The following is a 16,333-nucleotide window of genomic DNA, read 5'->3' as shown; positions in this document are numbered from 1 at the left end:
ACTAATAGATGCACCTTCATCTATGATTGTGCCAGGTACGAGTATATTATAAGCCTGTATCGTGACCTAAAAATGCACATAAGAAGGAAGGCGATATCCTGCCAGTCGACTCCAGTCAAAGAAAGTGACTAAACTACTTGGAGAGTGTGACGTCGGAATGGTAGAACTGCCCTCTTGTGTTACAGGAATGGGAGTATCGCTCCCCTGTACCACGAGAATAAGAGGATCACCCCCCTGTACCATGGGAATAAGAGGATTGCCCCCTAATTCTTTGGAATTTAAAGAATCCAGAAGAACTTGAGCGATGAGAACTTCACTCTCTACATGATAGACACGATCAAATGAAGGTGGAATCGAGTCGACCATTTTCTCAAACAATGGTTGGTTGGAAATGGACTCATGACATTCACTTTCAGAGAGAGTGGGATTGACCAAAGATGAGTTCTAATCAATCACTTGATCAACTAGTGGAGGATCAAGGGAAATCTTTTGATAACTAGTTGGAAGACAAGGTTGAGAAGCGGTAAGATTGTCCAATACTTTTGAGGCTTCATACATATAAGGACAAAGGTGAATAGGATGATTCCCTTCACATAATCTACATGGAAATTTGACCTTTTCCTTTTTCTCATGGGTTTTACTATCACTATTTGAAGTTTTATCACCAACATGATCTCCAGAGGTTGATGACAAAGGTCGATGTGAACTTGTGGATCACACTTCTAATATCTTGGGCATACTAGGACATTCTCGAAGAAGGTGGTCACCCTTACAAATATTGCAAGGAAATTTCACTTTATGAGGATGATTGGAAGGTTTCTCAACATCAACTACATTGGTAGCAATGGCTTCTTGGTTGGCCCCTTGATTATTTTTCTTCTTCTTAATATTTCTTTTCTTCTTCTTCTTATCCACCTGGTTACTGACTTGTAGGATTTCACCAGACAAAGAGGAAGAATATGAAGAAGATCGAACATGCAAAGAAGGAAAAGAGTCAACTTTAGGATCAACTAGAGGTTGATATTGTTCAGGTGGAGGAGAGCTTGGTTGAGGAGCAATTTGGACATTCGGAACCATAAGGGTCGAAAATAACCAAACTGGAAAACCAATGGTAAAACCAAGAAGGGACAACGTTGCCATATAGGGAGCACTAACATTTCCAAAAGAAGGAAAAGGAATAGGATTCCCATTAGAGGGGTTTCCTTGGTTGGTGAACTCAAGAACTGTTGCCATTAGTCTCAACCTAAGATATACTAAGGAGTATTTCCATAGGAAGGATGTTTTTCCGTGGTCAATTAATTGATTTTAGAAATTAACAAAACAAAATAAAAAAAATGGGTAAGCTAAGCAAAAAGGTTTTACCAAGTATCCGTGAACTACAAAATACCTCCTGGCGAACCAAGAAGTATGGGAAGGCAATCTCCCTGAATGCTGTGTTCAATGTATCACGTTTACAAGGCAGCCGACTTAGTTACCTATGGATGGATAACAACCTATAGGGGGCTCCCAATATATATGTGACGATATGTGGGAGTGTAGTCCGTAGTAGTGTTGTCTAATGCATAACCGTTCGATGAGAAAGTATTGGAGAATGAGTGCCTCCGATATACCCGAAAGTACTGGAGAATAGTCCTATACACTTCCATGCATGGAAAAATATTTTACCCTCGGGATACAACGCTAGAAAATAACGACAAATCCTACATTTAATGACGCCGAAACATGTCTCTAGCCTAGACCTCTAAATGTTTTTCGTTAATGAAAAATGATCCTTAGGTTAATTGATGTGAATTTTAAGTTTATCTTGAATTATGTTTCAATTTTATGGCTCAAAGCAATGTCACCAGAACACCTAAGATGAATCTATATGAGAAAAAGATTCTTTTCCAATTCGATGAAAGCTAAACTAGTAAGGGGAGAGATTTCAAACAATGATGCAACAAAGCAATAATGCAACAAACAAAGTGCCCTTAACTAATTTTTTACTTTTCACTTCCCAAATGCAACTTTTCAAAAGTAAAATTATTTTCATTTTTACTAAGATGCACTTATATGAACTTTCACTTTTCTTTTCAGTTTGAATGATTTAATGCACCTAATGCACTCTTCAACTTTCAATCACCGAAAAATGTGATCTATTTTCAATGATGAATCTCAAAAAAATAACTTTTCAATGCAACTAATCTAATGCACTTTTACGAAAAGTAAATTTTTTAAATGAAAACTAAATAAATGCAAGATCAATTTCTTTTATGATTGCAAAAGAACTACTAATGCTCAATCAATAGTAGATCAATATTTTCCCAATCATACAAGCAACAAACAATGATTTTAATTGACTCAAAACATAAAAAACTCAATCAAAATTTCACTTTTACCACTTAAAGGACGAGATTGACTTTTTCACACCACAAAGAAATTGAAAGCAAATAGACAGAATCTGTTGCACACAGAGCAGGGAAATGACCTCAAAGACCAGGACACATTAGAGTTTTCAGCAGAAACCCTAAAAATTCTCACATTCAAGGACCAACGCTACTTTATATAGCAAAACCTATGCTGACAGGGTCATCAATGCTACTATTCATAGCAAAAACGGTGCTGACAACACTACTTTTCATAGAAAAACCCGTGCTGGTCTTCAACACAAGTAAACAGTGAAAGACAGGGTTTTCAGAGTGACTGTACAGGGAAAAACATGCGCTGACAACTCGACTATTATTGATAAAACATGCTTTGAGCAAGGAAATTTTAGGAAAAACAAGAAAGAATCAGGAAGAAACTCTAGACTTGATACCCTAAGACACCAACAATTCAGAGTACAAACTGAAAATCAATCCGAAGACAGGGTCTTTCGACGGCTGGCCAAACTTAACGAGAAGGAAAAAATGAAAGGAGGATGAGAAGGGTGCAGGCTTCCGCAATGGAGTCGCTAATTTGTTAACCAAGCAATCCCTTCTATGGATAGAAGCGATCCCTATAGCCCAATATGTGGGTCTAGTAACAACCGTGAAAAAATGAGCAAACTTCCTTAACCTAGATTAGAATGACAAATGAGAAAGGGAGATGGCCTACCTCTCTCCTATGTGCTCGACCTTTGATGATGATGTCGATCCCTTAGCTCCTAGGCTTGCTCCTCGCTATTCCTTGTGTCCAAATACCTACAAGAGAGATCAAAATACAACAACAAGAGATATCATAGCATATGCATTCCAATATAAGTTATACAAAATCAAGGAGTATTGTACTAAGAAAACCATCATAGACAAGCTTATGGGAAGTAAAACATGCTTTGTATTGATGGTTAAATCAAAGAGGGAAGCATAAAACTGGTGCCTTGATTTTGAAGGCCTCCTTCAGGATGGTTCCAAGTCTAAGCCAAAATTAACAAGCTCTCCTTTCCTCTCTCACAAAAATGGCAGCATCTAAGCACAATTGAGAAGAAGAATGGAAACCATCAATTACCAACCCATTGAGAAAAGTGAAGAACGAATTTATAGTGATGGAGAGGAGTTTAGAGATCCACCAAAGGGGGAAGAAGGTCCTTGTCCCAAAGGTAAGATCCCTAAGCGTAGGATCAAAGAATCTAAATGGGAGTACTCGACCATATCTTCATCCAACAACTACTAGCTCACCATTCTCGAGGCTTCGAGTAAGAGAAGCTTCTGCTCCATTTTTGGGGAAACTGTTTGAAGAGGATCAACGGATATTTTCCTATCAAAAGTTGCGCTGCCATCGCTAGTCACTAGTTAACAAAAGGTTGCCAACACAGATTTCCTACTAAAAGTGGCATTGGTCTTGCAAATTAGGTTTTTTCACAAGTTTTTCTAGAATTACTTCAAGACATTAGTTCTCCATCCATTCAGGGATGTGTTGAACATATAATTCATGGTGAATGATTTTACACAACTTTTTTCACTTTACGACTTTTGTGATGGTAGTGGCACAAAGGACAACACTTTGGGTATAGAGTTGGGAATGTGATAAAACACTGTGTAACATGAATAATGTTGTAAATATGAATGTTGTTATGATGATATGGGGTGAATTTTATATGTAAATAATGAAATGAAATTATCAAAGAAAAGAACAATATATCCCTAAGAAAAATTAACAGTGCTAGGGTTGATGGAGTCTATGGATTCTTTAGGTTAGCTAAAACTTGCAAAGGTGTAAGAATATTTTGATGCCCTAGCATAAAAAACCTAACTATTACCTTTGTGAGGGATTAAAATTCACTTGGGAGAGCTAATGTAATTAGATCACCAAGGGGACTATCATTCACATATCATACAATGTGTAATGCATGAAATAATATGACCTAACTTCCATAAAATTGATATTCAACAAAATTAGGGCACAATATTTAACCTAGATCACCAATTTATTCCTTACATTAGACATGAAATTAGAAATTTCCAATAAAAGGAACTTACAAGACAATATGCATGTACAATCCAATCATTGATCTAAGGCAACTTCTCCATAGACAAGAATTTAGCTCCAAGACAAAATATGCTCCATAGATCACATTTCTCCAATAGGTACAACTTCCTGGAATTCTCATGTAGAGACACTAAATTCACAAGTGATGATGATGAGAAATGAAATAGTCCTCTCCTCTATTTATATGAGGAGGATAAGTCTCTAATTAGCTCAAGATCTGCTAATTACAAGTTAAAATTACAATAGAACCTTGGGTTACAAGCCAACCCAACTAGATTAGACATAAATGCAAATGAAATCCCACACGTGTGAGTCATGATGCCTCATAAGGCTAACATCATCCATGAAATGAGATCTAAGTGTTCAGTGTTGAGGATTTTGAGTGCCAAGTGTAGTGTAGAAGCATCTAAAATTAACCATTTGAGGGTTGGCCCTCAAATATCCATCAATATCCCTATGTGGTCCCTAAAATCCACTTGGGGTACAATAAGGTGGTCTCCTAGTCTCTAATTTCTCGTAATGTCCATCTCTGCTCTAACGTCTAGTGCTTTACAGGTGATACTAGATCTCCCATGTTTCCAAAGGTGAGACCATCCTAATATGGGCCCTGAATCTACTACCGCTCTTCAAAAGGTTCTCAGGCCATTATGGGGGCATGTTGGGCTATGTGTATCATCCTGAATAATCGTAAAATCTAGTGCAAGGTGACAAAACATCTTGGGCACAGGAGGTGCTCACAGGTAGGTATGATGTACTGCCACTACTTGGAGACCCAAGGCCCTCAAAGCATCACTTGTAGTTTCCAATATAATTCTTTGGGTCATGGGTACTTGTGGGTAAGGTTCCCAGGTCATGGGCCACTGAACCACTTAACAATCACAACATAAAGTCTAATGAAAGAAACCAGTCATTAGGGATAATAATCATTATTGCATCTAAGTGAACCAAGATTGAATGTAAAGGGCTATTTAATACTTCAATAAGGCTTCCCTTCCAAAATTAGGCCCTTGAACATGCAATGGCATTTTCTCCCTAAGTAGGAGTGTCTAAAGGACAACCTTATCAATTGTTTCTAGCCGCTATGGGGAAATAACATTTCCTTAGTCACCCTTCAATTAATAGGTGTTAGTGAATAATGATGGTACATAGGGGAGATGACTTCATGGTCAAGTGCCATGGTCAAAGGGACCAGCATGAAGGGTACCCACATCTTGAGTGTGTAGATGTGAGGAGAGAGAAATCATGGATGCACGAGTTACCAAGGGCTTTGTTTTTCCACCCCTTGTGCACCTTTTAATTTTGCTTGATTTTTCTTTGTGTTACTACTCATAGCTCAAAGTGTTAGATCTTGCTTTGAATGATGTATGGTAGTTGTAATACCCCTTAAGGATGAGTCATTTCATTGCTCATATGGGTTCGGACATGCAAGGGTTCCTTTTATTATGTAATGGAGAAAGACATGCTCAGGAATTGGGTCACAACCATAATGAGTGAGGTAGAGCTCATGCTAGGTTTTTGCCCACATGCTAATGTGTATGTCTCAACCATCTTTTGCATTTTTATATTCTTTTATTTTATATTAAGGCCATAATATGCTTTTTCCTTTTCTTTTAGTTGCATTAACCTCTTAGGGAAAAGTTCTGGGCCCTACCTAGGTATGTGGATGTATGGGTGCCAAATCCCAGAGAACCAATGATCAGTTGAACCCGAAGAACGAAGGTGCAATATGTGTTTTTAATGTAAGATGAAAAGTGGTAAGTATAGAATAGGGATAGATGGAACTATGCTATCTCAATCGGGGCTTCTGGAGTAGTGCCCCTCCTATACCCATTGGGCCATTAGGGGGGTCCCACTGGACTAGGATCAAAGATTAACCCCCCATTTAAGGTGAGGGAACAAGATCACAGACAAAACCCATCCTTCTTCTAGGTCACCCCATAATCCATGTCAAAATCCAAAATACAATCAAGCATAAGAAGCGGATTGCAAAATAAATAAAGTAACATCTGGTCAAAATCCCACTTTCATCCATATGTTCTTCCCAGATGGATAAGAATCATATGACTAATGTAGGTGGTGGAGATATAATGACACATCATCAACTAGTGGTGGCTGTGAGGGGATGCATGGTTGGCCGAATGGATGTGAAGAATAGGAGAATTTTTTTCTCCTATAGGGTCACACATTTTGGTGGGTAACAGGGTTGTTGATGTCTTGCAAGATACTTCCACAAATAAAAAAATTCTCAAGTTTGTTTTCTTGCTAAAACAATGTTTTTTAAGCATTTCAAGCTACAGTTGCAGTCCCACTTTCAACAAATGAAATACTAGCAAACCTTGGTCAAATTAAAGGAGGGGAGACAACATCAGTAGGGTCATTCCTCCCTTTCCTTTGACCTTTTTTAGCTACCCTTAACGATTGAGCCATTATTTTTGTGAAATGAAGAAGAAAATGGATTGTTCTAGGAAAAAAACTTAAGATTAGTGGGAAAATCCACTTCCCAACACTTGGAATCCCTTCAACATCGCACAATAACCCTTCCCTGCAATAAAAAATGTCTTAGACCTCCAAACTGTGTAAGAAAATGAAGTTAAATGATGGATGTGTTGTGTTTTTATGCTCCACGAGCCACTTTATGAAGACATTGACCCAAAATTTGGTACCCTATTAGTGCATGTGTATGGAAAATTTTTGGCACATCTCTTGTAACAAGACACGTGCCAAACATTTTTCCTCATGAATCTATATCTGACATGAATGATTTATGACCCGTGTGCTATTTGGACGTGTCTGGTTACTTATGATGTGTGTGTGTGTGTGTGTCTAATTTTTTGCTGAAAATGAAAGTTTTAATTTATGGTATACATCTTGTTGGCATTGATGATGTAGTTGTTGATTGTAGTGTTTGATGGTTGGCATTGGTGTCAACCTAGAAATGTGTTACAGATGATTGTTGCAGGTGGTTTGGTTTGGGTTGTGTATGGTTGCTATGGCAGATGTTATGTATGGTTGATGAGTTTACCATGGTACAAGTATCCTTGACCTTGACATTACCTTTGTATTGGTTTGTGTGTGGTCTAGGTTGACACTTAGTATTGGAATTACAAGTATTGGTATTACCATGGTATCTAACTATGGTATTGGCTTGGAGATTACCATGGTACATGTATCCATGGTATTGGCATAATCATGGTAATTACCCATGGTATTGACCTGGAGATTACCATGGTACATGTGTCCTTGGTATCAGCTTAACCATGGTATTTTTCCATGGTATTGGTTTGGATATTACCATGGTACAACTGTCCCGGGTATTGAGATAACCATGGTATTTTCCGAGGTATTGATTGGAGATTGTTGTGGATATTTTGACATATATTCTCGTGAGTATTGTGTGTGAGTGTGTGAATTGATTGTGTGCGTGAGAGTGAGGGTGTGTTGCAATGTTCTATCTAGCATATTATACATTTGTAGCTATGTTGAGTAGTGTGTGTATATCAACTTATCATTTTCAGATCGGTGAATTTGTTGCGTTGATCATGTTGAGCAGGTTTGAGGGTTAACTTTGAAAATACAAGAAACATGGTTCACATGGCGGTGTTGAGGCTCATTGTAGACAATGTGTAGAGAAGGTGGGAGCCTTCTAGCCAGCAAATCATAACAAGAAGCATATTTCTCCAGAGTGCAGTGGTGTTGGGTGAGGCTCGTTGGTTGTGGTGACTTCCAGTGAACAAGTGTTCGTAGAGTCTTGAGAGAAGAGTCTCTCTATCTGGTGTTGCTAGCAGAATTGTCTTAGTAGTTGAGTCTTTCAGCTAGTGGGTGCTAGCTCCTCTATGTGATAATTTGTTCTACATAATAGAAGATTTGAACAGCAACAACAAAGGGTAGTTTTTTTCCCCGGAGGGGGTTTTCCACTAGAACACTTGTGGTCTCTTGTGTGCATGTTTGATGTTATTCATGTGTTTTCATATGTTGATTTCTTATGTTAGCTAATGGGTTACCGATTCTTGGTTGTTTTAGTAAAAAATGCTTAAATTGTTAATAAATCATGACATCATTGATTCACTCCCCTCTATCAGTTGCGAGCTGAATTCCAAAAATTGGTATTGGAGCGGGGTTCTATCGGTGAAGCTTGATCGCTTGAGAATAGATCATGGGCCACGGTGAAGCATAACAGGAAACAATCTCAGAAAAGGAAGAGCTACAAACACGTTAAGAGTGCTGCAAAACCTGATGATCCTCTCCTCCTAGTAAAATGTATGGACAATAATGTTTTTGATCAATCTAGTGATGATGATTTTGGGGTTATTGAAGAGGATTATGATAAGTGTTTTGAAGTTGATTCCTCAAGAGGTGAGGAAGGTGCTTTTCCATTGTAGAAATTTGAAGATGAAGAACTTGGAAAACTAATATATCTTGAGGCTGAAAACAAAGCTCAAGCAAGACTTCTTGAGAAACTCACTTTAGAGAATAAAGATCTGAAGAAATTATTGCAGATTCTTGAGGAGAAAGAATATGTTCCCAAGAAGGAAAATTCTGATTTGAAAAGTCAGTTGGAAAAGTTGAGGAAGACGAAAAATGAGACCGAAAATTTGCTTAAGGATCAAATCAACAAATGTTAAAATCTAGAAGTAGAATGAGAAGAGAGTAGTCTTGCTTAAAAATGAATAATGAGGAAACAATCGAAAAGCCCAAGGAAGAAATTTTCGACAGAAATGAAGAAAATCACCATCAAAATCAGAAGCTAGAGAAATGTTAAGTGTTTTAACGGCCAAGAACTTAACTTTCCCAGCAAAAGAAGCAGTCAAATATGAAGAACTCTCAAGCAATCATACAAGGAAATGCAACCCCATCATTCTCGAGGTACAAAAATGTCTTTCATGGCTATTGTTATTTGTGTAATGATTTCGGCCATAAAGGTATTCATTGTAAAAAGCAGTGTTTTCCGATATTTCTTGGACATATCAGATATTATGTTTGTGATAATGTGGGCCATAAGGCCAAGGACTGCAAGTTGCGAACGTGTTATAGAAAATCCAATTAGAGGAAGAAACTGATGCAAAGGCAACCATACGAGAAAAAGGACGGTATGTATCATTTTGTCCAGCTTTATCTTCTCATATCGATGAATTAGTTTAAGTTTGGCTACGGTGCATCAATGCTAGGTTCTCAAGTACATTATTCTTTTCTGTCAGTGTCATGGTTTCAAGGAAGTCCAAATGGTTGAAGCAAAGCTAAGATTGCCTTTGTTGAATATGCCGAGAAAATGCAAGCTCTCGACGCGGGCGATGTACATAGAGGGACAGAGCGATGAAGCAAAAAGGCGGCCAGTGCATAGTTATCTAATGCTCAGAAGTGTGAATTGTGTGCATAAATTATGAAACCCATGGGTATGATGCTGACCGCTATCATATTCACATGACGACTTTCAACCTTAGAAACTCATGATACCATGCATATTTCATGGAGGAGGTGGATTGAAGCACTGTGATATTTGCAGATTTTGTTGCAGTTGTGGTTTTCGTGATGGCTATAGCTGGACCTGGTAGCGTGAGTGGTTGCTGTGGAATGGACTTTAGAAACTCATGATACCATACGTATTTCTTGGAGGAGGTGGATTGAAGCACTGTCATATTTGCAGATTTTGTTGTAGTTGTGGTTTTCATGAGGGCTATAGCTGGACCTGGTAGCGTGAGTGGTTGCTGTGGAATGGACTTGAAGCATGCAAAGATGTATCTTGAAGCTGGAGCATGAAGCATGAGTATTTGTCATTTTGTTGAGCTAAGTCTAGTGTAATGGGTGTGGTATAGATTATTAAGTTTAGAGGTTAATTCTACGACCCAGTATGATATGTAAGGATGTCCAATTTTATTTATATATATCATATAAAAGTTATAAAAAATCTAACTATATAAAACATTGAAATAATGTAAGCTCATAAAAAAATTTACACTCTAAAGAAATTGGATAAAAAATTTACACTCTAAAGAAATTGGATCCCTCTAAGTTTATATTAGATCCGTATTTAAGATGGATCTATATTAATACAATATTAAAAATTGGTATAATTAGATTTCTCTGAATTCATATTAAATCTGTATTTAAGATAAATCTATATTAAATCTGTATTTAAGATAAATCTATACCAATACAATATTAAAAATGGGTATGAATGCTAAATAATTGTGTAAACTTTGTCGTTAATTGGGACATGAATGCTAAATAATTGTGTAAACTTTGTCGTTAATTGGGAAATGATAATCAACGTTTGGTATGAAATCAATATTTAAAACAACCTGTGGTAAGTTTCAGTGATAAATAAATGCTAAATAATTGTGTAAACTTTGTCGTTAATTGGGAAATGATAATCAACGTTTGGTATGAAATCAATATTTAAAACAACCTGTGGTAAGTTTCAGTGATCACACAATTGCTGTTAAGGCCATTGCTTGGTCCCCTCATCAAGACGACGTTCTTGCATCTGGAGGTGGGACAATAGACAAGCGCATTCGTTTCTGGAACACATCGATGGGCTCTCACTTGAATAGTATGGAATCTGGAAGTCAGGTGCAGGGGATGAAACTCAGGGTTTTTGGAATGTTTTTCCACCACCTAAATCACAAAGTACTGTTCGTGAGGCCGGTGGAGGAGTGATTACAATCCCTTTCACACTGCTGGTGGATTCCGATATTCACTGCGTATATTCTAAAGAATTATGTGCATATTTTATTCAGATATTATAATTGATATGTATACAGTCAGCTCAGCATGTTTCCAAGGCTCTTGGAGGTGTACATCCAGAATTAATAGAGATCTTTCTTCTGACTGCCAACAAGTTGATGGAAAAGTTGAAGGTGCAGTTTTTGATTTACCAAAGGATTTCAAGCCAAGACTATCAAGGATGTGCTCCTCAGTTGCATGGTGTGAATGCAAAGTTGCATTTGTTTTCAAATAACAACAGGTGGAAAGCAGGTGTGATACCAAATTTCCCAAAGCTAGACATGTATATCGCAAAGAGGTTCTTGGAGCATCCTGGGAAGTTGCAGCTGGAAAGGGTTGATAAACTTGGACTGGATTCTTGATATGAAAATGTGGAGGCATACGTGGAAAGCTTGGAGTTGTGGCTTATGTTACTTTTGGACTTGATGACATTTCGGGAGCAAGCATTGTGACTTATTTTAGATATGAGTAGTATTGTTATCACACTGCTGCCCCATCAGAATTCACTGATCCTCCATTCCTATATAGTTTTTTTTTGGCGCATTTCTATGTGTAAATCTATTCTCTGAAGAGGTATCGAGAAAATGATTGTGCAGGTCTACAACCTTACGCACACTATGTTAAGAAGCGGAAGAGATTATGAATTTTATCATGGCCTGGTTCAGTTCATTGATTCTTATGATCCATCACTGAAAGGGTTGCATGAGGATCTAAATTTTGTGAGTCCTCGCATTGGAGAAGTTTTGAAAGCTAATCTTTTATGATGTGCAAGTGTGATGGAAGAATGAGTGGTCTGCTTCTAGATGGTGATATAAGCCAGGTTGTGTTAGATGGTGATATAAGCCAGGTTGTGTGATGTGATTAGAACTTGAATGTACACCTGGTACATTTTGGTGATCAAATGAGGAGTGATAACATCTTTGTAGAAATTAAAAGACATGTTCACAACTATGTAATGTATTAAGCACTCATCTTTATAGTGTGGATGGAGTATGTAGGATTAATGTTCATTAAAGGATGTGGCAGAGTCATATTGTTTATTAGTCTAACAAGTGTATTGCAGGAGTTCCTAGTTGAACATGGTTCATTGTAATAGAGATACTATATGGATGAAGCATTTGAGGTAGAGTATATGGCTCATTCAAATTATGTTAACATAATTTTGTGCTAATTTGTTCTTGGTTGTGATAGAAAGAGTCTCTCATATATCATTCAATTCAACCATGATTGGGCTTATGAAGTCATCACGTAGAGTCATTGATATCATGTAAATGCATATAAAGCTTTGTAATCAAGTATTCAAGTCATTGAGTCCATGGTGTCAATATTTGGTGATATAAAGCGTCATGTGTCAATGTGCACTGCACAACTTTGTACTCCATTGGTCAAGAGTCAGCCCTCTAGTCCATGTGATGTAGCTTTCAGTAAAAATGTTTTTCAATGTAGGATCATGATAATGATGATGACTTCAATCCAAGTAAATGCTTAGGGGGAGCATGTATGTTGTGTACTCGTTGTTTTGATTGTAGATTGATATTGATGACGGTGTTGAAGGGGAGCATATCTAGTGCATGGTTGTTGATCAGTTATGGTGTTGAGTTGTTGATTTGGTTGTTGGTTGCCTTGTCCTTGCCTTCATGAGGATGTCGATGTTGCTGATGGTCATGAGTATGCCTAGTATTTTGTTACCTCTCAAATGTTGCTGGTTGATGGATATGGATGATAATGATTGTTGCTTTCTATGGTATTGCTAATGGTTATATGTATGTTGTTGATGCCTTTGTTAAGGGTGAAGACGATGATGTTGGAGCTAGATTGTTGCTACATCCATTTGTTGCTGCTGAGTTGAGTGGTGTTTGTTGTTGTTGGTAGTTATGATGTTGTTACTTCTCATTTGATTTTCGAGAGAAAGTGTTGTTGCACACACATTGCTATTGTTGATGGATATGGTTTGTTGTTGGTGCTTGAGTTGGGAGCTATTGCTTGAGTTTGTTGCTAGTATACATCTTTTTTGTTTCTACTGCATGTTGCATGTTGCTATGAGGAGCGAGAGAGCTGCATTATGATCAGATCCAACTAGTCTTCAATGGGGAGCTATTGTGCCAGTAGTAGAGTGTGTGATGATTTTTAGCCCTTTGCCATGATGTCAAAGGGAGAGTGTCTATGAAGATCAGTTTTAGAGGTCGACATTAGGTGGATGGTTTAGCAGGGGTTTCCATCAATGTAACACCCCCTCCTCCCAGGTCTACCCAAGCAACCGACGAGCCGGGGTAAACATGTGACGAGAGAGGTCACTGTAAGGGATTCAACCTCCTTGGTGACCTTAAGGAAATGGAATCGGCGGAAAATATAAAAAATACCCATCCACATTAACAAAAACGCCCTCATAAGACATGTCAACCACTCACACATCCTGCCCCTAAGTCCCACTGATGTTTTAAGCCTTTTAACCCCTGGTCGCTTTCATGCTATAAGCATGACAACGTCCAAAAGCCAAAGCCGCTTTCACATGCCTATGTGCCAATGTCCTTGGACTCTTTTCAATAGACCTATGTTGGTGTCCTCGAGATTTGAGCCACTTTTCCAGTCGATAATCTCGGCCTCTACCCATAACTTGTTACAACCTCCAAAATCCATCAAGGACACGATGAAAAGGTAAGCAAATAAAAAATAAACCTTGGAACTAGGTTCGAGCATCCCCAACTAGGACTAACATTTTTTCAAACACTTGGCATCAATGCAACCTATAGGTCTAGGATACAAGACATAACATAAATGACTGAGAGCACTTGTTAAACATAACCAGAAGGTGTTGAGAAATGGCAAAAAAAAATTCTAGTTTAATTTGTCCTTGAATTAAACTGTTAATTAAAATATAATTCTTTTCTCATATAAATTTGAAAATAATTGTTTAATTAACTTAATTAATTTAGGAAATTCAAATTGGAAGTCTTTTAGAAGACATGTATATGTTCTTCCTAACTTATAGGAGTTAATGATGAGTTATGAATGAGTTGTAATTAGTTAACTCGATTTATTGAGTTAAGTTCAGTTAAATTAGTTCTCAAACTAATTGAGAGAACTAATAGCGAGTTAATAGTGAATGGTAACACCAATGAACTCCACTAGTGCTACTCCAGTTAATTGAATATTTACTCATCAGAAACTCATGCATGTCGATTCAGAGAAAGACCCAATTGAGATTAGAGTACAGGGACAGTGTACTATTTGTTTTACATTTTTTTGAGTTGCACTGATAGTGCTTGCAATCAGGAACTAATCCCTGAGGGATTGTGCTATTTTTAGAGGCTTTATTTCCCTTTAAATACCAGCTATCCTTCATAGGAATTAAACATTGGAATAAAGACTTGGATAGCTTGTGAATTGGATAAGATTTGGCCTTGAGATTTCTTATGAGTTGGAGATTGAATTTGCCGAGTGCTCGAATTGTTCTAAAGAGAACAAGCATTGTAATTTCAGCTTGATTTTCCTAGTTAATACAAAACAAATAGTGGGGTTTCGAGATGTGGATTTCCTCGGATATTTTTTGTGTTACGTGCCTTTGATTCTCTTCCTCTATTGGTTATTGTTTGCTCGATGTTTATGGGCTTCCACTGTAAAGAGTAGAAGTAGATTCTTGTCTCTTTTTTTAGTAGATTACATGAGCTTGTGAATCTACAAGAAATTTCTACATGGTATCAGAGCAAGATTGCTTTTTTGGCCAAGAGTTTGCAGAGAAGTTCTGATTAATTTTTGGGCTAAGAGAACAAGCATTGTAGTTTCATCTTGATTTTCCTGATTAATATAAAACAGATAGTGGGGTTTTGAGCTATGGCTTTCCCCAGATATTTATTATGTTGTGTGCCTTTGATTCTCTTCCTCTATTGATTATTGTTTGCTGGATGTTTATGGGCTTCCGCTGTAAAGAGTAGAAGTCGATTCTTATCTCTTGTTTTAGTAGATTACATGAGCTTGTGAATCTACAAGAAATTTCTACATAGTATCGGAGCAAGATTGTTTTTTGGGCCAAGATTTTGTAGAGAAGTTATAAGAATTGCTATGAATTTTTTTCAGAAACAAATTGTATATTTGGATTCCTTGGGAAAAGATGCCCAAATTCAAAAAAAAATTGGCCGAATTAGTGTTCGGATGAGGGAGATATCGTTGATTTAAAATCAACTCTCTAGAGGAGATTTCGAAGTTTTGAGTTTCTAGGTTATAGGTGAAAGTCGAATTTGCATACACAATTCAGGATCGGCAGATGACGTTCCATGGATTGAGGCTTGAGTATGCCTTGGAAGGCAGCTCGAATTTTATAACCTGGAGGGACAGGATGGAGGCTGTGCTAGAAGATAATGGATTGAAGGAATTCATTGATCAAGAACTCCCCAAGCCAGCAGCTACGGATGTACAAAACTTGGCTGAATGGAAGAAGTGTGTGGCGAAGGCAAGGAAGATAATCCTTGAGGGAGTTTGAGACCACATTGTTTCAAGTTTCCAAGGCAAGGAAACTCCACATGCTATGTGGAAAACATTGACAGACATGTATCAAAATAATAGTGATCAAAGGAAGTTCGCATTGAAGGATAAAATTCATAAAATCAAGATGGAGAAAGGCGAGACGATTCCAAAGTACTTGACGAAGTTCACTCAATTTCCGGATGAACTTAGAAGTGTTGGAATCACAGTTGCCGAGGAGGATATGGTGAGCCTTGCTCTTCTTGGACTCCCAAAGAGTTGGCATAGTTATCAGGACTCTGTCAATGGTCGGGAAAAGCTGCCAGATTGGGAACGACTATGGTCGAATTTGATGCAGGATGAGATTAGGAGGAACACCAGGGATGGCTCTTCATCAAAGATTGATGATGAAGAGAACTGTGCCTTAGTAATTAAGGCAAGGAAGGGTAAAGGTAAAATTTATTGTTCCAAATCAGATTCTTATCATGGAGGTAAGAAGAAGGACATGACGAAAGTTAAATGCTTTCATTGTCACGAAATGGGTCACTTTGCTACAAATTGTCCATTGAAGAAGTCCAAGTATAAGTCCTCAGGAGAAACAACGGGTGAGGCTTTGACCTACCAATTTGAATTGGATTTTTCCCTCATTGCATGCATGGTGACTTCAATGATGGGAAGTGTGTGGTACTTAGACAATGGAGCTTCTTTC

This window comes from Pinus tabuliformis, chromosome 5_1 (genome assembly GCF_031772625.1).
Source record: "Pinus tabuliformis cultivar Carrire ecotype Pingquan chromosome 5_1, CPIR1, whole genome shotgun sequence".
NCBI classification, from domain to species: Eukaryota; Viridiplantae; Streptophyta; class Pinopsida; order Pinales; family Pinaceae; genus Pinus; species Pinus tabuliformis.
This window is presented reverse-complemented; position numbering follows the sequence as displayed.